This window comes from Scyliorhinus torazame, chromosome 1, assembly GCF_047496885.1.
Source record: "Scyliorhinus torazame isolate Kashiwa2021f chromosome 1, sScyTor2.1, whole genome shotgun sequence".
NCBI lineage: Eukaryota > Metazoa > Chordata > Chondrichthyes > Carcharhiniformes > Scyliorhinidae > Scyliorhinus > Scyliorhinus torazame.
Window position 1 is genome coordinate 273,690,714 of NC_092707.1, and position 26,389 is coordinate 273,717,102.

At 47.0% G+C, this 26,389-nt stretch overlaps 1 protein-coding gene across 7 annotated transcripts in view; it reads left to right on the forward strand.

The window, feature by feature from the left end:
- The window catches only part of LOC140421442 (1-phosphatidylinositol 4,5-bisphosphate phosphodiesterase beta-4-like), a 677,584-nt gene that overhangs the window by 16,665 nt on the left and 634,530 nt on the right, over positions 1-26,389 (forward strand). Inside the window, exon 1 of one of the 7 annotated variants that reach the window (XM_072506172.1) lies at positions 21,839-21,862. The exons of 5 other annotated variants lie outside the window; for them this stretch is intronic. The gene's annotated coding sequence lies outside the window, so the exon portion shown is untranslated. Of the gene's footprint in view, positions 1-21,838; positions 21,863-25,180; positions 25,200-26,389 lie in introns of those variants that run through there. One more of the 7 variants, XM_072506180.1, reaches the window with a different exon arrangement.

Genomic DNA, 26,389 nt, shown 5'->3' on the forward strand with positions numbered 1-26,389 from the left:
AACTGCCCTTGAACTATGTGGCTTTCTAGACCATTTCAGTGGTCAACCACATTACTGTGGGCCTGAAGTCACCTTTCGGCCAGACTGGGTAAGGATGGCTGACTTCTCTAAAGAACATTAGTGAACTGGGAGGGTTTTCGCAACAGCTGATAGTTTCATGGTCACTACTAAGGTGAGCTTTCAATAGTAGATTTAATAAAATAATAATTTAATTTAAGTTTCAGCAGCTGCCATGGTGGGATTTGGGCCTCTGTCCCCAGTGTCTCTGTATTTCTAGTTCAGTGACATTATGAATACACCACGATCTTCCCTGAAATGGATACAAAATGAAGTTTATGGTTCTTGAAAGTCAAAATCCTAGGATTCCCTATCTGGCACTATCTTTACAAGGATTGCAGTGGTTTAGGGCGAATGCTCATCACCATCTATTCAAGCCAGCTGAAGATGGCAAAAAATGTGCCCTTGACTCTGCACACATGCCAAGAGCAAAAGTGATTGGTGATTGAAAGCATAAAAGAAGATTTGAGTCGATGCATTTTGTAATTGTAGAATTGCTACAATGCTGAATGATAATTCATAGTCCAGCTGGGAAAATCAATGTTAGCCTCCCACAGATCAAAATGTCCATGCAGATCAAAGGTCAGCCTTAAGCTGTACTGGTTTTGCACATGTGGAAAGCTTTGTAAAGAAACTTTTAAATTGGGGCTTGTTTGAAATAAGAGCTTTCAGAAGGGAAATCTGAGAGTAGCAGAAACGGAATGAAAGTACCATGAATTTATGAAAGATTACACGAGAAAAGATTCGTTTTCGTCCTACATTCTCTGCTTGTATATCGCTATGTTTGTTACGGTTGAGAAAAAAGGGTATGAGCTATATTGATGTGGATGCAGGATTGGGTAAGGGGCAGCGAGTAATGAGTAGGCATAAATGGGAGTGGCATGCCATAGGGACCATTGCCAATGTCACAGCTTTTTAAGAGTCGATATTAAGGACTTCGACAAAGAGACCGAGAGTAATGTATCTAGGTTTGCTGACAATACAAAGCTAGGTGGAAAGATAAGTTGTGAGGAGGGCACAGAGAGGCTGCAAATGGGATAGGTTAACGGAATGAGCAACAAGGTGGCAGGTGGATTATAATGTGGAGAAGTGTGAGGTTATTCGTTCGCTTTGGTCATAAGAATAGAAAATAGTTTTTTTTTTAAAGGACTAGATTGTTCTAAATATTTTCGGAGAAACTGAGGTACATTCGTACAAGAAAACAAACATTAGCATGCAAGTGCAGCAAGAATTATGAAGGCAAATGGCATGTTGGCCATAATCGAATGGGGATTGAGTACAGTGATTGGAGTACACGAAAGGGCAAGTCTTGTTACAATTGTACAGGACTCTGGTGAGACTGCAGTGGGAATACTCTGTGTGCAGCCTTGGGCATGTCCTTTGGGCACGATCTAACCACTCATGGTGCTGAGGAACACCATGTTATCTACCGGGACTCTGGCTCTATTTCGCGCCTCAACGGGGAATGCCCTGCTGAGGCCGCACTTAGTCCCATTCTCCTCCTCTTGAGGAGCTCTGCTCGCCGGACCTTCTATGTGCAAGAGGAGATCCACCCCCCCACCCCCCCCTCCCCAAAGCCCTATCTCTCCTATAAAGTGGTCTTCCAGGGTGGGGAGGGGGCACCGCACCTGTTCAGAGCACCCCTGGGTCCGATCCCCCTTGTGGGAAAAATGCCAGTGTGACACCTTGGTTCTGCTAGCCTGGCACCCTGACAGTGCCCCTGCCAGCTGGCAGCACCACCTGGGGCACCTAGAGACAGTGCCAGGCTGGCACACAGGTGGCAGTGTCACTCTGGCAGTTTCAAGGTGCCCAGGTGGCACCAACAGTGCCAGGGTGTCACTCTGCCTGGGGAGCAAGCACCTGGGGCCACCGATCTCCGAGAAGACTCCCACGAGTGCCATTCCATCTGGTCACTGAGGTAAAGGGGTTAGATCCAAACGCCTCGGGTAGATTATGGGAGTGCATAATAGAGGTGAGACAGCTAGTCTCACGAGATTGATTTGTTTTTTTAAAAATGCATTTTATTACAAACATGTATCAAAACAGGTTGCAGTGAATAAACACTCCGAGAAACATACTTCCCAACAATCAACTATACAGTCTGTGCAGATTTTTCTCCTTACCCTCCCTGTGACAAACAGCCCCTTAAACACAGTCACAAACATCCCTATCTTTCTTCAAACTCCCCTGAAGATCCCCTTAACCAATCATTTTATCTTCTCTAATCGCAGGAAGTCACTGGATTGATTTGTCAGATCCTGGAAGAGGGATCTACCGACTGCTCCGCTCTGCCTTTCAGGCGTCCTTTGTCTCCACAACGAAAGGAAAATATAGCTGCCTTGGAGGCAGTACAGGAAAGGTTCACTAGATTGCTCCCTGGGATGAGGGAGTTGTCCTATGATGAGAATCTGGATAAATTGGGCTTCCGTTCTCTGGAGTTTAGAAGAATGAGAGACAATCTCATTGAAAGACACAAAATTCTGAAGGGACCTGATGTAGCGGACACTGAGAAGTTGCTTCCCCCTGGCTGAGAGGCCTAGACGGGAAGGCAGTCTCAGGATCAGGGGCCGATCATTTAGGATTGAAATGAGGAATATCTTCATTCTGAAGAGTAGTGATCCTTTGTAAATCTCTACCCTGAGGATTGTAGATGTCCCCATCATGGATTATATATAATGCTGAGATAGGCAGATTTTGTGACCTCTCTGGGTATCAAGGATGTGAGGAGTGGACGAGAAAGTAGAGATGAGGCACGAGATCATTCATGGTTGTATTAAATGGTGGATTGGAGTCGAGGAATCGAGTTCACAATCTCAGATTGTATGCAGTCCTGAAGTGGAAATGAATTAAAGGCAGAGTAAGGTGCCCATGCAGTGTGTTTACAGTATTGAGGCAAATACTAAATTATGTGAAGTAAGAATGATCCTTGTTGCAAACATATGCAAAATCCTTTAAATGCTCTTCTATATGTGATAAAATGGGAGTCACCTAATGCAGTAAATAGGATGTGGCTTGGACCTTGGTTTCATATTTGGTCCCAATTGGTGGGATAAAACTTCCCATCTCCATTGTCTGATGAGTTTCTATTTGGATTGAATTTGGGAAGTGTCAGACTGGTGATTGAGGGACACAGATCATCATGATACAGTAACTAACATACTGAATTCATAACCCATGAGCTGAAATGTGTCAGATGGCTTTCCTCACTTTTAATTACCTACTGACACACAAATGACTGCAGTGAGAAGTGGAAATCTTGCAGTTCAGTATTAGTGCCCTTAAGGTTGAGATTGAGCAGTTTGAGAGGCTACGAGGCTCTGTCTCTAATGCTAATTCATTTGTATTTGAGCGTTGCGTTCAGGTTGCTCCAATTTAAGTTTGGCTCTAAAATTAACAGAGGCTATGTTTGAACTTGTATAGAAACCTGGTGGGGTGACACTTGGGGTACAGTGCTGTGAACAAGTTCTGATCTCCATTTTAAGAAAAGGATATAAAAATAAAGATGATGGAACAAAAGGTTTACTCGAATGATACTGGAATGGAGAGATTATACTAATCAGGAAAGAATGAGCAAGTTGGCGCCCTTTTCTTTCGAAAAGGAACGACTCTGGGATGGCCTGATAAAGGCCGTAAGACATTGCAAGGGTTTGAGGGGGTAGATGGGGAGAAGATATTATCCACTTGCAGGCAAGACCAGAAGTAAGGATCGCAAATCTAAGATGGTCATTGTTGAATCCGCAATAAGTAGAACGTGCAGAAATCACGAACCAGGTTTATTTCGATACAATTCTCATACTCCGCCACTCCCCTCAGGGTTTCCTTCCCCGACCTGCACCGAAGCCAAGGTTTTTATACAGCTGGGGCTCTCCTTGCAGAGGGAGGTCCCGACTCCTCCCCCTTTTAATGGGGAAGTTCCTATAATTGTATTGTCCTGATCCCGGGACCACCATTGGGGTTCCAACACTCCCCACCCATGGGCAAGTCGACTGTTTCGCCTGTGGATGGTGTTCAGGCACAGACCTTGTGGTGTCAGGAGGTGTATATCAGACTGAGGAATGGCGTTTACGTAACGAGTGTCTGGGTGGCGGCGGCATTGCTGGTGCAGTCACAAGAGCCAGCACGGGTGCCTCTGGCAGAGGCAGAATGTCCATCTCTGATTCCGAGTTGGAGCTAGGCAGTTCTTCGTCCGGCATCTCGGTTTCCTCAAATGGCATCTGGATCCTCGGGAACTGGCGGAGCAGGGGGCGGTGGCGATAACAGGGTCTGCAGGGGCGGTGGTGAAGACGGCGGAACTGGCATGTCCAAATAATGGCCAGTACGGCTGGTGAATCTGGCATGCAGCTTTGGAGATGGTCCACGTGGTGATTTGGATCCATTTTCTCCAACACTCGCCTGGGATCCAAACGGCCCCATTGCCAAAGTTTCGGAATATCTCCTGGGGTGACCTTGCATAGTGGCCTGCGGTTTGGTCCTGAATGCAACAGATTTTCCTGCCAATATCCGGAATGATGAGACTCGAACAAGTCCAGAGATGGCGACCCATCAATATCACGGCTGGCGTGATGCCCGTCGTGGCATGTGGGGTTGTCCGGTAGCAGAATAAGAACCTTGCCAAGCGGGTCTCCCAGGATCCTGATGATTGCTTTTTTCATTCTGAGCTTAAAGGTTTGCACTGCCTGCTCAGCCAACCCATTCGGAGCTGAATGGTACGGGGCAGTCCCATACAGATCCCGTTGGTGGACATGAATGCCGCAAATTCCGGACTCTAAAATACAGTACTGGGCGAAACCCATGCAAACACTGGGAGAATGTGCAAACTCCACACTGACAGTGACCCAGAGTCGGGATCGAACCTGGACCTCGGCGCCATAAGGCAGCAATGCTAACCACTGCACCACCGTGCTGTCCAAAATGCCGTACTGATACCAAAACCTTGGGTATGCCATGCGTGTTGAAAATGTGCTGGAGTTTCTCATATGGTGGTCGTCGCCTGCAAGTTGAGGGCCTCCATCCACTTGGCATGGGCATCGCCGAGGACGAGGAACATTGCCCTTTGAAAGGGGCCCGCAAAGTCTTTATGGAGGCGAGACTACAGGCAACCTGGCCATTCCCACTGGTGCAACGGGCCTGCAGGAAGTAACTTCTGGTGCCTGACACTGGACGAGCGCTGGGCCACCCGCTCGATGTCCGCATCGATGCCAGGCCACTAAACGTAGCTTCAAGCTAACATTTTAATTTTGGACACTCCAGGGTATCCATTGTGCAGGTCTGTCAGGAACGGAGGACCACCACGCAGGTCCCCCAGAGGAACACGCCATCCTCTATCCTTTTTTTAAAAAAAAAACATTTTTTATTACAAACTTGTATCAAATCAGGTTACAGCAAGTAAACACCCTGGGAAACATACTTCCCAACAATCAACTATACAGTCTGTACAGATTTCCCCCCTTTTTCACCCCCCCCCCCCTTAACGAATAGCTCCTCAAACACAGTCACAAACAACCCCCGCCTTTTCCCAAGCTCCCCTGCTGAGCCCCTTAACTCATACTTTATCTTCTCTAACCGCAGGAAGTCGTACAGGTCACCCAACCATGCTGCTCCCCCTGGTGGCGATGCCGACCGCCACTCCAAAATTCGTTGCTGTGCGATCAGAGAGGCGAAGACCATGACATTGGCCTTCCTCCTCTCCATGAGCTCCGGCTTCTCTGAAACCCCCAAATATCGCCACCAAAGGGTCCGGGTCCACCTCCTCCTCCACTATCCTGGTGAAGACCGTGAGCACTCCCACCCAGAATCTTCCGAATTTTTTGCAACCCCAAAACATGTGCTCGTGATTCGCTGGCCCACGCCCACACCTCTCACGCTCATCTGCTACCCCCTGAAAGAACCCACTCATTCTCGCCCGAGTCATATGCACCCTGCGCACCACCTTAAACTGTATCAGGTTCATCCTTGCACAAGAGGAGGTCCCGTTTACCCTTCGCAGTGTCACACTCCATACTCCCCAATTGATCTCCATTCCCAACTCCGCTTCCCATTTCTCCTAGATCTTCACCACCCACTCACCTCCCTGTTCTCCCGCCACTTATATATATCCCCAATTTGTCCCTCCCCTTCCACATCCGGGAGCAGCAGTTGCTTCAGCAGGGTGTATCCCGGCAACCGAGGGAACCCCCTCCAGACCTTTCGTGCAAAGTCCCTAACCTGCAGATACCTGAACTCATTATCCCATGGCAGCTCTACCCTCTCGCTTAGCTCCTCCAGACTGGCGAACCCTTCCTTCAAATACAGATCCCTCACCTTAACCCACTTCCCTCCACCTCCTATATACACTCTCCATCTCCCCCCCCCCGGCTCAAACCCATGATTCTCGCACAGCGGCATTAGCACCGACATCCCTTCCATCGTAAAATGCCTCCTCAGCTGATTCCATATCTTCACTGTGGACTGCACACTGGACTCCCTGAATACCTACTCAAAGCCATTGGTAATGCTGCCATCACCATAGCCCTCAAACTAGACCCCTTCTAAGATTCCTCCTCCATCCTAACCCACTCTACCCCTTCTCCTTTCCACCCCCGCCGCACCTTGTCCACATTCGCCGCCCAATAATAATGAATTAAGTTTGGCAATGCCAACTCCCCCCTGCTGCCTCTGCCTCTGTAGCAGGGTCCTCCCCACCCGTGGAACCTTCTCTGCCCATACAGAGTCCGAAATGATCATGTCCACTTACCGAAAAAAGGCCTTTGGTATAAAGATTGGGAGAGCCTGAAAGATAAACAAGAACCTCGGCAGAATATTCATTTTCACTGCTTGGACCCTCCCCGCCAACGTTAAGTGGAGTGTATCCCACCTCCTAAGATCCTCCCTGGCCCCCATCCTCTATCCTAAGCTCTGGCATCTTTGTGGTGTAGGCCTTCAGGTCCTGCGGTAAGGCCCTCTGCTGAGCCCCATTCTGCATCATTTGGAGGACGTGGGGTAGCTGAGGGTTAATCTGGGTCCACCTGTGGATGCAGGATGCTGTGACCTCTAACAAGTCCATAAAATGGAGGCAGTGGTTCGCAGGGGCATACTGCTTAACTCGCAAGTGTGGGGGATCTTGGTTTCGGAGCAGTACTCCAAAACATAGTCATATGCTGCGAGCAGCAATGCCCATCGTTGGATGTGGGTGAAAACAATGGGGGGGAAATCGTTCGACATTCCTTGGGGAGGGGCTTGTCGTTCGTGAGAATGGTGAAATGATGCCTGTCGACATATTGATGAAATTTCTTGACCCTGAACATGACAGCTAATCGACCTGAGCATATCGCTTCTCTGCGTGGCCAATGTTCTTGAAGCAAAGGCGATGGGAAGTTCGGACCTGTCGTCCATGGTGTGGGCCATACTGGCCCCGACGCCCTACAGAGAAGCATCAAGATGGGTCGAAGTGGGTTAGCAATCTTGATGATGAGAGTTGTTGTTTCACCTTGACAAAAGCCGCCTGCTGCTGTTTGGTCCACTCCCAATGTTGCCTCTTTAACAGATGGTGGAGGGGGGCTGAAGTTGTGGTCAGGTTTGGGAGGAACTTAACGGGCGCAGCAATGATTGGTGTTCCATTGTGCAAAACGATATGGGAGCCTGCCGAATTGCCTGTACCGTTTCTTTCACCGGGTACGAGCCATGGAGGTCTACACGGTAGCCGAGGCATGTTGCTTCGGCCACTTTGAAAACATATTTCTCCTGCCGGAGGCGGACGGTGGCTTCCGGGGACGTGGGGTAGCTGAGGGTTAATCTGGGTCCACCTGTGGATGCAGGATGCTGTGACCTCTAACAAGTCCATAAAATGGAGGCAGTGGTTCGCAGGGGCATACTGCTTAACTCGCAAGTGTGGGGGATCTTGGTTTCGGAGCAGTACTCCAAAACATAGTCATATGCTGCGAGCAGCAATGCCCATCGTTGGATGTGGGTGAAAACAATGGGGGGGAAATCGTTCGACATTCCTTGGGGAGGGGCTTGTCGTTCGTGAGAATGGTGAAATGATGCCTGTCGACATATTGATGAAATTTCTTGACCCTGAACATGACAGCTAATCGACCTGAGCATATCGCTTCTCTGCGTGGCCAATGTTCTTGAAGCAAAGGCGATGGGAAGTTCGGACCTGTCGTCCATGGTGTGGGCCATACTGGCCCCGACGCCCTACAGAGAAGCATCAAGATGGGTCGAAGTGGGTTAGCAATCTTGATGATGAGAGTTGTTGTTTCACCTTGACAAAAGCCGCCTGCTGCTGTTTGGTCCACTCCCAATGTTGCCTCTTTAACAGATGGTGGAGGGGGGCTGAAGTTGTGGTCAGGTTTGGGAGGAACTTAACGGGCGCAGCAATGATTGGTGTTCCATTGTGCAAAACGATATGGGAGCCTGCCGAATTGCCTGTACCGTTTCTTTCACCGGGTACGAGCCATGGAGGTCTACACGGTAGCCGAGGCATGTTGCTTCGGCCACTTTGAAAACATATTTCTCCTGCCGGAGGCGGACGGTGGCTTCCTCAAAACTCCTCAGCACCTCAGCCAGGTTTGTAGGAGCTCTGGTCGGACTGGCCCGTGATCAGGACGTCATCTAGATAGACTCCCGCGCAGGGTAGGCCTTGCAGGATATTCCCCATTATGCAATAGAATAGCACACATGCGGAGGAAACCCCAAAGGGCAGGTGGGTGTACACAAACATACTGATCCATCCAGTTTCATCATACGCCCAGTCAGAGAACTGCACCTGGTGTATGATGCCCAAATTCTCCATCCGGCCCAATTCAGCAGCCACCTGGGTCATAAGGTGTACGGGACAGGCCAAGCGCAGAAATACGCGGTTGAGCCATTAGTTCCAAGCCATCCTGGAATACTGATGGAAAACTTATCAGAACCCCTTCAGGGCCATGTGAGTGCATGCGGCACACCTGCTGCCAATCTAAACACAAACATAGCCATAGCAGCTTGTTGACCATACGCGACTGGAACAGTTGAAGTGCCTGCTATTGCCAGTGGTTCCCCGTAGAAGTGGCCAGCTTCGTGTTAGTGTCCGACAGGTCAGTGAGAGAAAGGCAGATTTGATGTAGTTGAACGTATGGCGATGAACTACCGACGCTGCTGCCCCAGTGTCGAGTTCCCTGCAGATCGGATGTCCATTCATTTGCAAGGAGATCCAGAAGGAGGCCACGCTTGATGCAGCTACGTAGTGTAACTGCTGGGAGGTGCTATAGTTGCCTTCCACATAGTAAGCCCTGCTGTGTGGGGAGCAGTCACGCCTAGTGGGGGGGGGGGGTGCAGTCGGCACCGTGTGGGTCAGGTCCAGGTGGGCCTCAGCTAGCAGTTCCCGTTGCATGGACACATTGCAGAGTCCACACTCCAAGCGGTCTCGAAGTGTTTCATTCAATGTTTCTCCGAATTCGCAAGTCTCAGCCAGTCTCCAGAGGCGGGCCAGAAAGTCACCGACTCAGCCTTGCCCTGAGCAGCCATGTGGAACTGGAAATATGCACTACGAGCTGTGGTTTTGGGTGGACATGCTCCCCCCACTAGTGCCACCAGGGTGGCCAACGACTGGGTATCTGGGGGGGTCAGGATGAGTCAGGCTCTTTATCACACAGTAAGTGAGCCCTCAGCAAGCCGTTAATAATAATCACAGTTTGTCGTCACCCGTAATCGCATTTGTTTGAAAAAAAAAAGATCATGCCTTCTACAAATTGCCCCAATTGTCTGTACCTGCGGTAAAAGGTTCCAGCTTTCCTATGTATGGCATTTTGGCGGTTAGTAGTGGGGCCCCTCGAAGCCGAGATGAGGTGGACTGGGCAGGTAGCAAGCAGTGTCGACGGCAGCTCCACTGAATCCTCTTCGCCAGTGTTGAATCTGCAGTAAATAGAACATATAAACGACAGTAGAAATTATGAACAAGGTTTATTTCAATAAAATTCTAATACTACTTCACCCCTAGGGGTCTCCTTCCCCGAGCTGCACGTATGCCGGGGTTTTTATACAGCTAGGGCTCTCCTTAAGGCGAAGCCCCACCCCCTTAAAAGGGAAGTCCCCCACCCTCTCCTCCTTTTAAAGGGGAAGTTCATATTCTGGGGAGGCATGGGGAATCATATTGTCCCGATCCCGGCACTACCATTGGGGTTACAACAGTCATTAATAAATCCAATAGGTAATTCAGGAGAAACTTTATCCTAAGAGTGATTAGAATATAGAAATTGCTACCAGGGGGGCAATGGTTAGCACTGCTGCCTACGGCGCTGTGGACGCGGGTTCAATCCCGGCCCTAGGTCACTGTCCAAGTGGAATTTGCATATTCTCCCTGTTTCACCCCCACTACCCAAAGATGTGCAGGTTAGGTGGATTGCCAATGCTAAATTGCCCCTTAATTGGAAAATAAATAAGTGAGTACCCTAAATGTTATTTCAAAAATATTTCAAAAAAAGAAATTGCTACCACGAGGAGCATTTGAGGTGAAGAGTATGGATACAGTTAAGGGAAATCTTGCTAAATACAAGAGGGAGAAAATAATAGCAGGATATGTCGATGGGCATTTATAGATAGTGGGTTGGGAAAAGGTCCATGTGGACCATAAACACCAGCACAGACCTTTTGGGCTGAATTGTTTATTTCTGTGCTGCAAATACTTTTGACCAGTAACACTATGTTCATGCCAAAATCAACATGGCTCTACTATGCCAGCCAAATCACAATGGTGCCCCCTCCCACCCTAAGTTGATTTCCATCAAAGGATAAACTGTTCTGATGCTCTTCACAATATGCCTTGATATGGTAGTTTACTCACCAGCACCAACATCTCTGATTTCCCGAGTTACATCTGATGGTGTACAAGTAAGGTACACATTGTTTGTGTGGATCCAGTAACTCTGGATATTCCTGCTTCCTGCTAAATCTTGCAGAGCTAACTGCATACATTGAGGGTGAAATTGGTTTTTAAAGACATGTAAAATGGGCTGCCAGGTTTCAATCACCGATGGCCAATTTCCCCTCATATTGGGCGAGATTCTCCACTCCCGCGCCGGTTGGGAGAATCGCCTGGGCCGCCAAAATTTCCCGGGACGCCGGTCCGACGACCTTCCGCGATTCTCCCAAGCGGCGGGAACGGTCCGGACGAGTTCCGCAGGCTGGAGAATCGCCGGAGACACCCAAAATGGCGATTCTCCGGCACCCCGGCTATTCTCAGGCCCGGATGGGCCGAGTGGCCAGGCCAAAACGGCGGGTTCCCCCCGGTGCCGTCCACACCTGGTCGCTGCCGTTGTGAACGATGCGCGAACGCTGGGGGGGCGGCCTGCGGGGCAGGGGGGATCCTGCACTGGGGGGTACCTTAAATGTGGCATGGCCCGCGATCGGTGCCCAGCGATCATCGGGCCGTCCTCTCTGAAGGAGGACCTTCTTCCGCGGCCCCGCAAGATCCGTCCGCCATCTTCTTGCGGGGTAGACTTAGAGAGGACGGCAATCGCGCATGCGCGGATTATACCAGTTATGCGGCACCGGCCGCGCCATCTATGCGGCGCCGCCTTTACGTGGGCGACAAGGCCTGGCGCGTGTAGATGACGCGTCCCCGATCCTAGCCCATTGTCGGGGCCTGAATCGGTCGGGATCGGGGCCGTTTCGCGCCGTCGTGAACCTCGACGGCGTTCACGACAGCGCGGCCACTTCGGCGCGGGAGTGGAGAATCCTGCCCATTGACTTTATAAACATGAATATGATTATATCGTCACGTGCAAGTGATGATGGTGGTACTGACGCTTGGAAATGGGAGAATTAATGTTTAATAATGCATGCAGACAGTACTTGAGTGACCCTGAATAATACAAGGCATAATTTTACAAAAGGAGAACCAAGTCATAAGTGGTCTAAGTGTAACTGGTAGTAGAAGGATCCATCTAAAGGGTTAATGAGATTGAGTACAGTAATGCCCACACAGTGAAGTAAGACAATAACCTGGGGTAGGGTCAGTCTAGAAATGAGTGGCCATGTGTAAGGACCTGATAGGTGTCCTGCCCATACCTACTGTAAATATGTACATTGTTTGATATTGTTAATGATGACTTGTACAAAACTTTATATTCACTGATGATTGGACAGAAGTAAAAGTTCTGAACATAACTCTTTTGAGTTGTGATTTTTTTTTTTTACTCATTTGTGTGCATTCCTGTGCAAACATCAATGTACCATGTTACAAACGGTAGGATCCAGCATAACTAATATTGTGTGGGGAAGCAAATGAGGACAATAGTTTTTATGCTCCAAATTTGAAATCTATCAACAAGGAGTGTGATGAGTGGAGGAATTATAAGTATTTGATAAAGTAAGGATTAAAAGCCTGGGTTAGTGTGTTTGACTGCTGCAAGCATGTTTTGAAAGATTCTTGGATTGAAAGATGACAAAGCTTTGGGAGTCAGAGGTGCAATTAACCATCATAAAAAGCTTGGGCTAATGCAATTTTGTTTTGATTAAGGTGATTCCCTGGGGAGTTAATTAGTTTTCAGCTTGGTGAGATGATGTTGTTGCTGGGTGGAGCTAAGTCTTTTTGAGAAAGCACTTTGAGTTCAGTTCTGCTCTGGATGAAGCTGAAACCGCACATCAGGGGCGTCATTCTCCGACCCCCCGCCGGGTCGGAGAATCGCCGGGGGCTGGCGTGAATCCCGCCCCCGCTGGTTGCTGAAGTCTCCGGCACCGGATATTCGGCGGGGCAGGAATCGGGCCGCGCCGGTTGGCAGGCCCCCCCCGCTGGATTCTCCGGCCCGGGTGGGCCGAAGTCCTGCCGCTAAATTGCCTGTCCCGCCGGCGTGGATTAAACCACCTTTTGAACGGCGGGACAAGGCGGCGTGGGCGGGCTCCGGGGTCCTGGGGGGGGGGGTGCACGGGGCGATCTGGCCCCGGGGGGGTGCCCCCACGGCGGCCTGGCCCGCGATCGGGGCCCACCGATCTGCGGGCGGGCCTGTGCCGTGGGGGCACTCTTTCCCTTCCGCCTCCGCCACGGTCTCCACCATGGCGGAGGCGGAAGAGACTCCCTCCACTGCGCATGCGTGGGAAACTGTCAGCGGCCGCTGACGCTCCCGCGCATGCGCCGCCCGGAGATGTCATTTCCGCGCCAGCTGGCGGGGCAACAAAGGCCGTTTCCGCCAGCTGGCGGGGTGGAAATTCCTCCGGCGCCGGCCTAGCCCCTCAATGTTGGGCTCGGCCCCCAAAGATGCGGAGCATTCCGCACCTTTGGGGCGGCACGATGCCCGTCTGATTGGCGCCGTTTTGGGCGCCAGTCGGCGGACATCGCGCCGTTTCGGGAGAATTTTGCCCCAGGTTTTGCTCTCTGCAGTTTAGTTAAAAAGAGATTAACAGTCTTTAACGTGGCAGAGACTTGTCTGAGGACAAGGGGGAGCTGAAACAAGCCAGCTGAAAATAGCTTTTGAAGACATATACCAGAGTTTCTGCTTGGGTCTGACTGGAGTTGGATCTTTTCTGTAAAGCAGTGCCAAGAGATCTTAAAGTATAATTCTGTAAAGCAAGTATTCCTTTGTGCCATTGGTATTGAAGGTGGATTGAGAGCTGAGATGGTTGTTTTCTTGTTTAAGTGGAAATAGAGATAGCAGTTAAGGGCAGGTATTAATTGTCTTCAGTAGTATTGTTTAAGGGATAATCATAAGTTATTTTCTGGTGTGTTAAAGATTTTAATGCTGTGTAAGTAATAAAGTTCGCTTTAATATACCATATCCCTATTTCTTTGTGAAATTGTTCCTGGAGTGAGGTATTCTTTCTTCAATCTTACAAAATTAAAAAACATTGGGGTTTTGGTCCAATATCCTAGCCACTGTTGGGGTTTGGTCTGGGATCCTAATAGAAGTAAAGAAAGACAGTGAGGCAAGTAATAAATTATGACCGATTTATTTATATTGTGATTCTAATTGTAAAGCGTTCAATTTTTGTATATGAGAGAGAAGGTTTGCATAAATGCTTCCCCTATAGTTCTCCTCTTCAGAGTAGGAATGCTTGAGGTCGTATACTTGAGCAGATCATTGCTCTTCTGTTAATAGAGGAAATTGTCGATCATGTACACTTTAATTGATCGTACAGACTGTGGCTAAGATTGCAACGTAACCGGGAGGTTTTGATGAATTTTATTTGCAACTGACAGGCTTTTCAGAACGACAAGGCAGAAATGGAAAAGAAAGAATTGCATTTTTATAGCCCCTTTCATGGCAGCACGGTAGCACGGTGGTTAGCACTGTTGCTTCACAGTGCCAGGGACCCGGGTTCGATTCCCAGCTTGGGTCACTGTCTGTGTGGGGTCTGCATGCTCTCCCCCTGTCTGCGTGGGGTTTCCTCCTGGCGCTCTGGTTTCTTCCCACAAGTCCTGAAAGACATGCTGTTCGGTAATTTGAACATTCTGAATTCTCCCTCTGTGTACCCGAACAGATGCCGGAATGTGGCGACTTGGGGATTTTCACTAACTTCGTTGCAGTGTTAATGTAAGCCTATTTGTGACACTATAATAAAGATTATTATTATGACTATACCACATGTCAAAAATGCTTTGGTGCCTTTGCAGTGTTGACATTGTTTGAAGTGTAGTCACAGTTGGAATGCAGGAAAGGTGGCAGCCAATTTGTTGCACAGCAACACATAGCAGTCTGATCATGATGTTGATTACATAAATACATAGAAGATAGGAGCAGGAGGAGGCCTTGTGGCCCTTCGAGCCTGCTTCGCCATTTATCACGATCACGGCTGATCATTCAATTCAATAGCCTAACCCTGATTTCTCCCCATAACCTTTGATCCCATTCGCCCCAAGTGCTATAACTGGCTGCCTTTTGAATATAATCGAGATTGATGGATGTATATTGGTCAGGGCAGTGGAGATCATGCCCCGGTTTATTATTTCATTTGTGCAGCACCTGCTCAGCATTGCGCTGGAAAGTCCACCTTATTTTTTGTTCTCAAGACATTTTGAGTGGAATTTGAGCACAAAATCTTTTCACTCGGTGGTGAGAGCGCTATACACTGAGCTATTGCTCACATTGCTTAACTCATTGTTAAATCCATAACATTTAATATTTTGCCTAACATACCAACATTATTAATTTCTCTTTTTGAGAAATGTTCATGTTCCGTTTGTGTTATGTTTACCTCCTGCCATTCAGCTGGTTGGCTTCATCAACTGCCCTGCAAAAATCAAACTTGCAATGATTCGGAAAGCTTTGCAGAAGATTGACAGAAGTCATTGTGTTGTATGTCGGAAACAAAATATATCTGTTTATAAATAATTTTGACACAGGCTGGATTAAAGTTATATTGAACTGCAGCTGATGTTTGTATGTGGATATCATTACAAATTGATAAGTTGTGCTGGTGGTTTATGCAGAAAATGAGGGAAGGCTTATTGTTTATTATTTAATTCTCAGAAGCCTCATTTGCACAACGTTAAATCATTTTGCAGCAGCCATTTTTCCTGAGGTAATCTTGTGTATTTTGTTGACTACAGCAACTGACATTTCCAGAGCACTCATTAATCACAGAGAAACTAGATCCAGGCTGGTTGTTAAATGACAAAGGGGTCAGCAGAGAAATTGGCAAATTCCTTTCAAATAGACATGTCACCATGACTAAGTGGCATAAGTGCTCTTCCATTGAGCTAGTTAGCAAGTTTTATTTTTGTTCAGTTTAAATTGCAAAATTGATTTGGGGATTTCCCCTCATCCCTTTTAATATATTCGTTCTTTGTCAGGGAGCTTTTGCTTTCACTTCGGAATGCATATGTTGGGCTCCATAGGTCTGTACATTTGCCCAAAAGCACTGAATGCCACTTTAATTAATAATACTTCATCTGAACTGCACGTATCTTTTTGTAAATGACTTCCTCTCATTAGACTTTGGATTCCTGTTCAGAGGGGAACAGTTCGCTTTCTGTCCACTGATTCATTAATACTAACTTAATTACTAATTGGACAGAAGTACGAGTTCTGAACGTAATATCTCTTCGAGTTGTGATTTTCGTTTTACTCCTTTGTGTCCATTCCCATGCAAACATCAATGCTGGGTGTGGTTCCATAATCTGGGGTGAACGTAAATGGTGAGTTTCTAAACTAAAAGCAATAGGCCTGATCAAACTGGCCTTGGCGGGGTGTTCCCCATAGAGGCCTCCCAAAATCCAACTGGCCTTATCGGAGATTTCCCCACAGAGGCCGGCTAAAATAAACTAGAGTCCCGTTTGATAGCAGGTTCGTTCTTGTAGAGGGAGAACAACCCCCCTCTATTCGCGCCCAAAACGGGACACTTTTTTGTTAAATCGCACCCTAAATCATTAGTTCCTTGTTCAATCGACTTTCCTCCTTTAGAATGAACGTAAAAATTGACATAAATTCAAAAGATAGAGGAACAGAACTCCGCCATTCGATCAGCCTGACCTTAACTCCACCATCCTGCCCATTCTCCACAACCCTTCAACCCATTACCAATTTAAAAATCTGTCTAACTCCTCCTTATAATGAATGGTTCTTTTCAGTTGACATTGCTGATTGAAAATTGATTATTATTAGTGATCAGTTATTAAAATAACAAAATAAATTACTAAATAACCAAAACACTAGAGTGTGGGACATTTGTTTTATTAGTTAATTGATTTCATTAAGTCTGCCATTTTCTTTTTAGGAGCCAAATTGTAAGGCATGAAATTAAAAGCAATAGCTTGCAAATGTACATGAACTCACAAGAGTTGTGAGATTTGTAACTGATTAGATTTTGTAAATGTTTTTTATGAAGACTTAAATCACAGTTAAATATATCTTGTGGACTCTGCCATTACTAGTGCTTTGCAAATATTTGAATTATGGGTGTGGTACATCCAAAATATTTCTGTGTCCGGCTTCGGGTAAGTTTAGGGGGTGTTTCTCGGTGGCTGCAGTACCGAGAAATATCTCTATTCAACTGCAGTTTGCCAGTCCTTTTTGGCCTCGGGGAGTTTCTGTGCCGAGGCCTCACACGAGGGATTTCCTGATGGTAAACTGAAGCTCGCTGACAGGAAAGGCTCCTCACAACGATCTTAACCCCCCTGCCCCTACACTCAAATCTGGGGAGGCCTCCTGAGCCTGGCACCTGGCACTGCCAGCCTAGCACCCTGCCAGCTTGGCAGTGCCACCTGGGCATCCTGGAATTGCCAGCATGGCATGGCCAGAAAGCCAGACTGGCAGTGCCAAGGTACCCAGGTACCAGGGAAAATGCCAGGCTGTCACCCTGCCCTATCCCCGCCCACTCGGGGGTCTCCAATGGCCTTGGAGATGCCCCAGGTGCTGTCATGCCTGGTCCATGTTTGTGTGGACCAGTGTTAAATGGGAGCCTGGTGAGATCACGCTTGCATGGTCGTTGAGTGCCGGGCGGCGGGAGAATCCAGTGAACATACATTTAAATGAGCCATTCTGGCTCAGTGAGGGCGAGATCCCGATGTTACTCGAGGTTTTGTTGAATCTCACGAGACATTTTGAGCTTTGTAAATCTTGCAAGAAGTCTCTGGCGAGATTCAGCGGCTTCATCCTGGCACCAAGTCGATGCGATGAGGTGCCTGAATCATGTCATTCAAAGGCTTGCTTTTTATTTCAAAATTTGATTCTGAAGAAAATTGGTTAGTTTAAAAATAGCTTTGCTGATGTTACAGGCCTGACATTTTTGAAATTAATATAATTCCCACAACCAACGGATCAGATCTAAGCTCTGCTGTCCTGCCACATCCAGCCATGAATGGTGGTGGACAACTAACTCACTGGGTGGGTGGGTGGGAGGGGGAGGTGGGATCCACAAATATCCCCATCTTCAATGATGGAGGATCCCAGCACGTCAGTGCAAAGGACAAGGATGAAGGATTCACAATCTTCAGACGCAAGTGCTGAGTGGACGATCCCATCTCTATCTCTGCCGGAGGTCCCCAGCATCGCCAGTCTTCAGACAATCCAACTTGTCCTATGTGATATCAAGAAACAGCTGAAGGCACTGGATACTGCAGAGGCCCTGACAATATATCAGCAATGGTGCTGAAGACTTGTGCTCCAGAACTTGCCCTGCCCATAGCCAAGCTGTTTGAGTAAAACTAAGATGAGGAGGAACAATTTCTCCCAGAGGGTGGTGAACTTATGGAACTCGCTGCCCCATACTGCGGTGGAATCTGAATCATTAAATGGTTTCAGGGAGAATACAGATATATTTCTGATTTTTTAAAAAATGGGTGAAAGTGATATGGCGAACCGGTAGGGAGGTGGATTTGAGTCCAAGACGAGATTAGCCATGCTCTGATTGAATGTTGGAGCAGGCTCAAAGCCATGAATTGCCTCCACCTGCTCCTAATATTTGTGTTCCTATGTATAACACTGGCATCTGCCTGGCGATGTGTGAAATTATCCATGGATGTCCGGCACACAAGCAGGAGAAATCCAACCCGGCCAATTACTGCCCGATCAGTCTACTCCCCATCATAAGCAAAGTGATGGAAGGAGTCATCATCAGTGCCATCACGCGGCACTTACTCAGCAATAACCCGCTCAAGGACGCTCAGTTAGGGTTCTGCCAGGGTCACTCAACTCCTGTCCTCATCACAGCTTTGGGTCAAACATGGACAAAAGAGCTGATATTCTTCACTGTGCCTCGGTACACGTTGCAATAAACAAATCCAAATCCAAACTCCAGAGGCTATGCAAGAGTGACTGTCCTTGACATCAAGGCAGGATTTGATTGAGTGTGGCATCAAGAGGCCCGAGCAAAACTCGAGTCAATGGAAATTAGGAAAAACTTTCCACTTGTTGGAGTCATACCTAGCACAAAGGAAGATGGTTGTGGTTGTTGGATGTCGGTCATCTCAGTCCCGGAACATCACTGCAGGAGTTCATCAGGGTAGTGTCCATGCCCAACCATCTTCAGCTGCTTCATCAATGACCTTCCTTCCAATACAAGGTCAGATGTGGGAATGTTTGCTGATCCATTCGTGACTCCTCAAGAGACTGAAGCATCCCCTGACCAAATGCAAGAAGAGCTGGACAATATCCAGGCTTGGGTTGAGCGGCAAGTAATATTTGCGCCACATAAGTGCCTGGCAGTAACCATCTCCAAACAGAGAGAAAATCAAACAATCGCCCATGACATTCAATGGCTGTACCATCATTGGATCCCCACTATCAACATCCTGGGGGTTACCATTGACCAGAATCTGAACTGGACCAGCCATATAAATACCTGTGGCTATATGAGCAGATCAGAGGCGAGGACTTTGGTGGTGAGTAGCTCCCCTCTTGACTCCCCAAAGCCTCTCCACCACCTAAAAGGCCCAGTCCAGATGGAATACTCTCCACTTGCCTGGATGAGTGCAGCTTCAACAACAGTCAGGAAGCTCGACACCATCCAGAACAAAGCAGCCTGCCTAATCAGCCCTCCTTCCACAAACATTCCCTCCCTCCACCACTGACGAACAGTGGCAGCCATGTATACCATCTACAAGACGCACTGCAGGAACTCACCAAAGCTTGGGCAGCAATTTCCAAACACATGACCGCTACCATCTAGAAAGACTGGGGCAGCAGATACCTGGGGACATCATCTGGGAGTTCCCTGAAGTCCTCAGCAGAAATGTTACATTCAATGACAAAGCAAGTTAGATTAAGGACCAGGCAGGCTCACCTGTCGCATTAAAGGTAAGCAAAAATGGTGTTTCGCGAAGGTCGAGCACTGTTGGTTGCGAAGGTTGGCTGCCATGGGACCTGAAGGTCGGTTGGTTGGTAAAAGTGGATCCCGGGCAAAAAGAAAGCAATAACCATAGTGCATCACTGGGTGCAGCAAGGGAGCTGAAAGTAATGGAACGGAACAGAAGCAGGATAATTTATATGTAATATTGTTCTGTCTCTCGCCAACCATTATGGTAGGGGGCCAATGTCGTTGAAAGGGGTTGGAGTGGTTCACAAGTTAATAAACCACAAAACCAGCACCATTTGTGTACATTGTTGGAAGTGGAAATGATGAACGGTTATCAACCTAAAACATGAACCATTTTTCTCTGCAAATGCTGCCCCACCAGCAGTGAATATTTCCAACAGTTTCTGTTTATATTTCAGATTTGCAGCATCTGCAGCGACTTGCTTTTTTGTCGCGCCAGCTGCTCTTAGAAGCATTTCAATATAATTTAGCACATTATGCCCGTTGACTTTAAGTCCACTCCTTGTACAGTGACAATGGAAAAAACAGAAGTAAATCTGCCATAGTTTCCCCTGTGGAATTGTTGCAAACAATTTTTGAGAACTTTAGTATAAATTAATAGTGACTATTCTCTAAGAACAGCAGTGAGACCTGTATTTTTTTAAATTTCAGATGTTTAATTTCTCCCTTATAATGCTGTTCATGTGGTATTTTTTTCATTTTTAAAATGTAACGATAGGATGATGTTTGGAAAATTGGATTATAAATGTAATGGGCAATTTAAGGGTTAAACGCCTGGGATTAGAATGTGTTTAAAAATAATTCCGTTCTGCACGGCCTGGGGTTTTTTAATAGCCAGCAGGTGAAGTTGAGAAAGGAATGTGTCTTTCAGTCTTTGCTAATACACTGTGCTTTGCCTGAGGAAGTCCCATGGGAGTTGTGCTTTGCAGCCTGCAGAGATAAGGGGCTGGGGTCTCTGCTGTAGGAGTTCTCTATCACGCCGGCAGCCTGGGGGTTTCCTGATGGCAAGGGGCAGCCCACAATGGGAAACCCCTTTGGCCGACAGGCGAGACGGAGAATTGCGGGGGCATGCCGCATCAGAAATCTGGTGTGGAGGGACAGAGGATCCCGCCCAAGTTGTTTTTCAGCTTGGGGAGGTGGGGTCATCGCTGGGTGGAGCCAAGGAAGGCAAAGAAACGTTTTGAAAGCTTTGGAGAGAGGAGTTGAATTCTGATTTGCCTGATGCTGAGTCTACAATTCTCCCACAGTGAGATAGATTGAGATTGATAGGTTTCTTGTTGTTTAATGGGAAATTGAGTAGTAATGTTTAAGGGGTAAATTTTGAGCTCTTCCTTTTGGGTGTGAAGTTAAAAAGTTTAATATTGTAATATAATAAAGTTATGTTTTAAAAATAGTTGAGCCCTATTTCTTCATGCAAGCACTCCTGGAGCGGATCATTCTTTCTGCACAGTCTTTCAAATAAACTAAAATATTGCGGGTTTCGTCCAGTATTGTAGTCACTGTTTCGGTCTAGTCTGGCATCGTAATAAATAATTGTCGAAATTTGAATACATAGTCACTTGACTTGTTCTATATGCTGGCCGTAAAGTTTTTTTTAAAGAGCATAAATGACCGTGTGCATGGACCCAAATAAGGTGAAAAGAAAAAAATTATTTTACTTAATATCTTCTATGCAGCGCAACTGCTCTTTCAATTGTAAACCATTTCAAGAATTGTTTCATTGGCACATATCACAAACTTATTGCAGCTGAATTCCGTTGCACAGTCTAAAAAGTGACAGAAGTGATGTACATTGTAATTTGAAGGGAAAGTGCAGTGTCCCGTTGTAATTTTAAGGGAAAGTGCAGTGTCCCGGTGCACTAACGTGAGACTGGTTAAAATATAATTTAAAAAAAATAAAGTCATGGATCTGATTTTTTTTTTTTTAAACCTAGAGTGGGAATCGTGAGAGTGTGGAACTTTCCCCTCACCGTGGCAGTCTGCAAGGTCCTGCAAATTTTAACTTCCTGGGTCTTAAGTCAACTTCCAGTGCCTTGGTCAACTGCTGGGACAGGAGCAGAATTGAGGCTCAAGGAGGTCACTGGCTGGCACCATACAGGTGAATGCAGGCAACTAGGGATGTTGTCGGGAATTGAGAGGATTTTATAATCTTTATTAGTGTCACGTAGGCTTACATTAACACTCCAATGAAATTACTGTGAAAATGTGTGTGCGCAGTGGGCGGGGAGAAAGGGTGAAGGGGGTTTGAGGCCTACAGGGCTCAAATTTCGTGCCATCCTTCACCTGGCAAGAAAGCCGCGCATTGAGCTCTCTGCTCAGGCTGCCAGTTAAAATTGCACTTGGGAGTTGATGGCACAAATGTAAAGAGATCCTGTAGCACCAAATGGTCTATTCGGAAGAGAGGGTTAAAATGCTGGACAATGGCACCAGTGTTGAATTTTAGTGGGTAAATTATCAGACTGATTTTTTGCCTTCCGCGCGGGGGGTAGGAAGATTACATCAGATCAGATCTTATCCTGGCGGAGCAGGCTCGAGGGGCCGAATGGTCTACACCTATTTCTGGAACACCCAGAGGAAACCCATGCAGACACGGCAAGAACATACAAACTCCACACAGACAGTCACCCAAGGCCGGAATTGAACCCGTGACACTGGCGCTGTGTCACTACGCCACCATGTCGTTCCCTCCCAAGGTCCAAAGATGTGCAGGTTAGGTGGCTTTTCCATGCTAAATTGCCCCTACGTTTCCAAGGATATGTAGGTTAGGTCGGGTTATGGAGATAGGCCCAGCCTATGTAGGGTGCTTTTTCAGAAGGTCGGTGCAGACTGGATGGTCTCAATGGCATTCTTTTGTGCTGTAGAAATGATATGATTCTATGATTTGTGACATACCTGACAGACTACGATAGGGTGGAACGGCGGTGCAGTGGTTAGCACTGCTGCCTCACAGCGGCGAGCAACCATGTTCGATCCCGGCCCCAAGTCACTGCCCCTGTGGAGTTTACACATTCTCCCAGTGTCTGTGTGGGTCTCACCCCCACAACCCCAAGATGTGCAGGGTAGGTGGATTGGCCACGCTAAATTACCCCTTAATTGGAAATATTGTTTTTAAAAGAGATTGTATGATGAATTTCCCAGGTGATATTGTAAGTATTCAGGGTAAAAACAATATTCATCGTAAGTATTAGTGAAGGAACATTGTATTGCTCCTTAGCTATCAGTATTGACAACAACAGGCTATATTATTCAAATGGAACCAGGAGGAATATTCCTTTTCATAGAATTATCATAGAATTTACAGTGCAGAACGAGGCCATTCGGCCCATCGAGTCTGCACCGGCTCTTGGAAAGAGCACCCTACCCAAGGACAACACTTCCACCCTATCCCCATACCCCAGTAACCCTGCCCAACACGAAGGGCAATTTTGGACACTACGGGCAATTTATCATGGCCAATCCACCTAACCTGCACATCTTTGGACTGTGGGAGGAAATCGGAGCACCCGGAGGAAACCCACGCACACACTGGGAGGATGTGCAGACTCCGCACAGACAGTGACCCAAGCCGGAATCGAACCTGGGACCCTGGAGCTGTGAAGCAATTGTGCTAGCCACAATGCTACCGTGCTGCCCTTTTTGAATTGTCCCTGCCAACATAAACTAAAATGTACCTGTTGAACTGCACCTTGACTGATCTGGCATTTGTGTGGAGCCTGATGCACTCCCTTCTCCCAGTGCAGGTTGAGTATCTGTTATCCAAAATCCTGGTTGCTGATTACATTTTGGGACTTTGGATCATTTTGATTTTTGGTTACCGCTCATGTTACTAGGCCTACTTGTGTTACAATAGGCTTAGCCTAGGCTAGTTATAGTCTTAAAGTAAGTAAAATGGTTCGGAAAGCAAGATGTATCACTGAATAATAAATACAATGTACCTGTACTAAGTCGTCACCCATGGTGCCATCTGCAATTTTGTTTTTATGAGAAGCTATAGTGTGTTGATGTACAGAGAAACAACTGGACTTTGTATGCTAAAGGTCGGGTGCAGTTGGCAAGGTTCATCTTGGCTTGGGTTTTGCTGGCTCGGGTGCTAAACGTGGATAAGGTTCAACAAAAGTGTGAATTTTGGATGTGTCCGGTTTTCGGATTTACGGTTCAAGGATACTCAACCTGCGCTGTCCTCAAGGAGAGGCAGTACCCAGTGGTATTATCACTGGACTAGTAATCCATGGCAAATGATGTAATTCGAGTTCAACAAAAATCTGGAATGAAAAGTCTAATGAGACCTAAAACCATTGCTGATTGTTGTAAAAATCCATCTGGTTCACTAATATCCTTTAAGGAAGGAAATCTGCTATCCTTACCTGGTCTGGCCTAATTATGACTCCACGTCCATGGCAATGCAGTTGACTGGTAAATGCCCTCTGAAATGGAGAGCAGTTAGGTATGGGCAATAAATGTTGGCCCAGCCATTGTCTCTCACGTCCCGTATAATGTATTGTTTTTAAGTGGCAGCTGCTGTCTGGTGTCTTTGACCACCCTCTGCATTAAAAGGACCTAATATCAGTTGCAGCCACTGCTTCAGGTTGCCCAGAGATTTGTGATGTTGAGGGGGAAGTGGGGGAATTGTCGCATGGGCAATGGGGCGGCCAGTCAAAATGGAGAATGGAACGCATGTCTTGCCTTCAGTACGTGTGCGAGTTGAACTCATTGCCTTGTTTGGAATGTGCAGCACTTTTTAAAAAATAAATTATTTACCTGAGCCCTATTTTGAAATTCCATTTTGTATATTTGTACAAATTGTTTCCCATGGCTGCAAAAAAATGTGTGCACCGTACATGGGCATAAAACGTCAAGGTCCTTCCGCACAAGGATATATCTGCAGTTATAACAATGTGGTTTACTGGACACTATTAATATTTATTCATATATTTTTAGTATGTCAAACAGAAGTATCAGAACTTGAAACTATGTTGAATGCGTTTTAGCGAACACCATTGGATAGGACATAGTTAAGGATGGCATTCAGCTTTTCCGTTCACTTTTTCAAGCACAGCATTCCTACTGGTTGGACTTTTTGGTTTGTTTGATTGTTTCAAAGGTTTATGAGCAATTCTGAAATATATTGTCCCTCAAACATGGCCATATTTGCTTCAGTGAATATGTTATTGCATCAAAACGCTACTGGGGTAATGACGCAGAAATAGAAGAGTTTGGCATCCATAGTGGTTCTGTTCAACTTGTTTTCCATTCATTCAAAGTTCAGCATGGCTGCTCAGTGCACTGTTTCCAACGTTTAGAGCAGTGTTTTTCATACTTTTTTGCCCAGGACCCATTTGTACCAACTGGCCATCTTTCGGGACCCACGCCAGCCGATCTTCGTGATCCACGCCACCTGAATTTCGCTACCTTTTCACTTGCCTTTAATGCGACAGGTGAGTCTGCTTGGCCCTCACGATCTCACTTGCTTTGCCATTCAATGTTACATTTCTGCTAAGGACTTCAGCTAATGATTTAAGTTCTCACTGCATCCTTTTTTAAAAAAAAAGTTTTAAAAAATTTAAGAGGTCTGTCCTCGAACTTGCCGTGCCTAGTCTTCAAATGCCTTTGAAATTTTGAGGTTTTTAATCTTTCATTTGCATTGGTACAATTAATAAAGCCATACCTCAAGAAATCATCACAGGCTTTGTTCCCGATTTCAGCTTCTTAATGGGTTGTTCATCAGACTCCCTGGAGCGCAAACGAGCACTGCGTTGTCCTGCCGTGGAGTCTTCCTGAGAAGGTCTCTCCAGCAGATTCAGTTGTGAGATTCTGGCCTGTTTGTGTCCCTGGCCCTCTTCCTTATTACAAACTGATCCATCTTCAGTTCTTCACACACTCTTGTTGCTTGCTTTCTGGCAGTACAAAATGGAGGAATCTCTCCTCTATGCTTTTGTGGCCAAAGCACGGATCGTGTGATGTCAGTGTGCATGCTGGCCGCGTACCTCTCTGCCGTCATGTCTGGTGGGAAGACTTTGTCGTTTTAAGAAAGATATTTGGCCCTGGGACAGTGCGTTGACGTCAGGAGGAGATGGTATGGGACAGTGTGCTGATGTCAGGAAGAGAAGTACGCCGACGTCAACAGGTAGCAGTCTGCCCTGCTGGGCTTGTGCACTGCCAGATCCGCCTGAGGGGGCATGCATGTGGATTTCATTCTCTTTTTTTAAACAGCACCTGGCATGAGTTTTATTTGTGAATACTGATGACCATTATAGTGACACAATTTCAGAGGTTTCAAACATTCACACAAGTTTCACATGCTGCTCCTTAAATTCCACTTGCCCGTCCTCTGAAGAGAACCAAAATGTCATTTATTTTCAGTGATTGCTTCTTGGATCTCAGTTTGAAGAGCAAACAAATTGCTGCTATGTAGCTATCACATAATTCCTCCTCCGTGTGATGGTGTAGGCATTGAAGTACTTGTGGAAGCCAGTGAACTGGTGCTGACTGCCAGCATCGTGACCCGCCATTCTCACCCCTCACACAAACTTCACTCGGCCGCTCACCGTGTTCTTCACAGGCCCCGAGCTCCAACAGTCCCACCACCGGAAGTACTGCCCCCGCCTTCTCCTATTGGGCAGCGGAG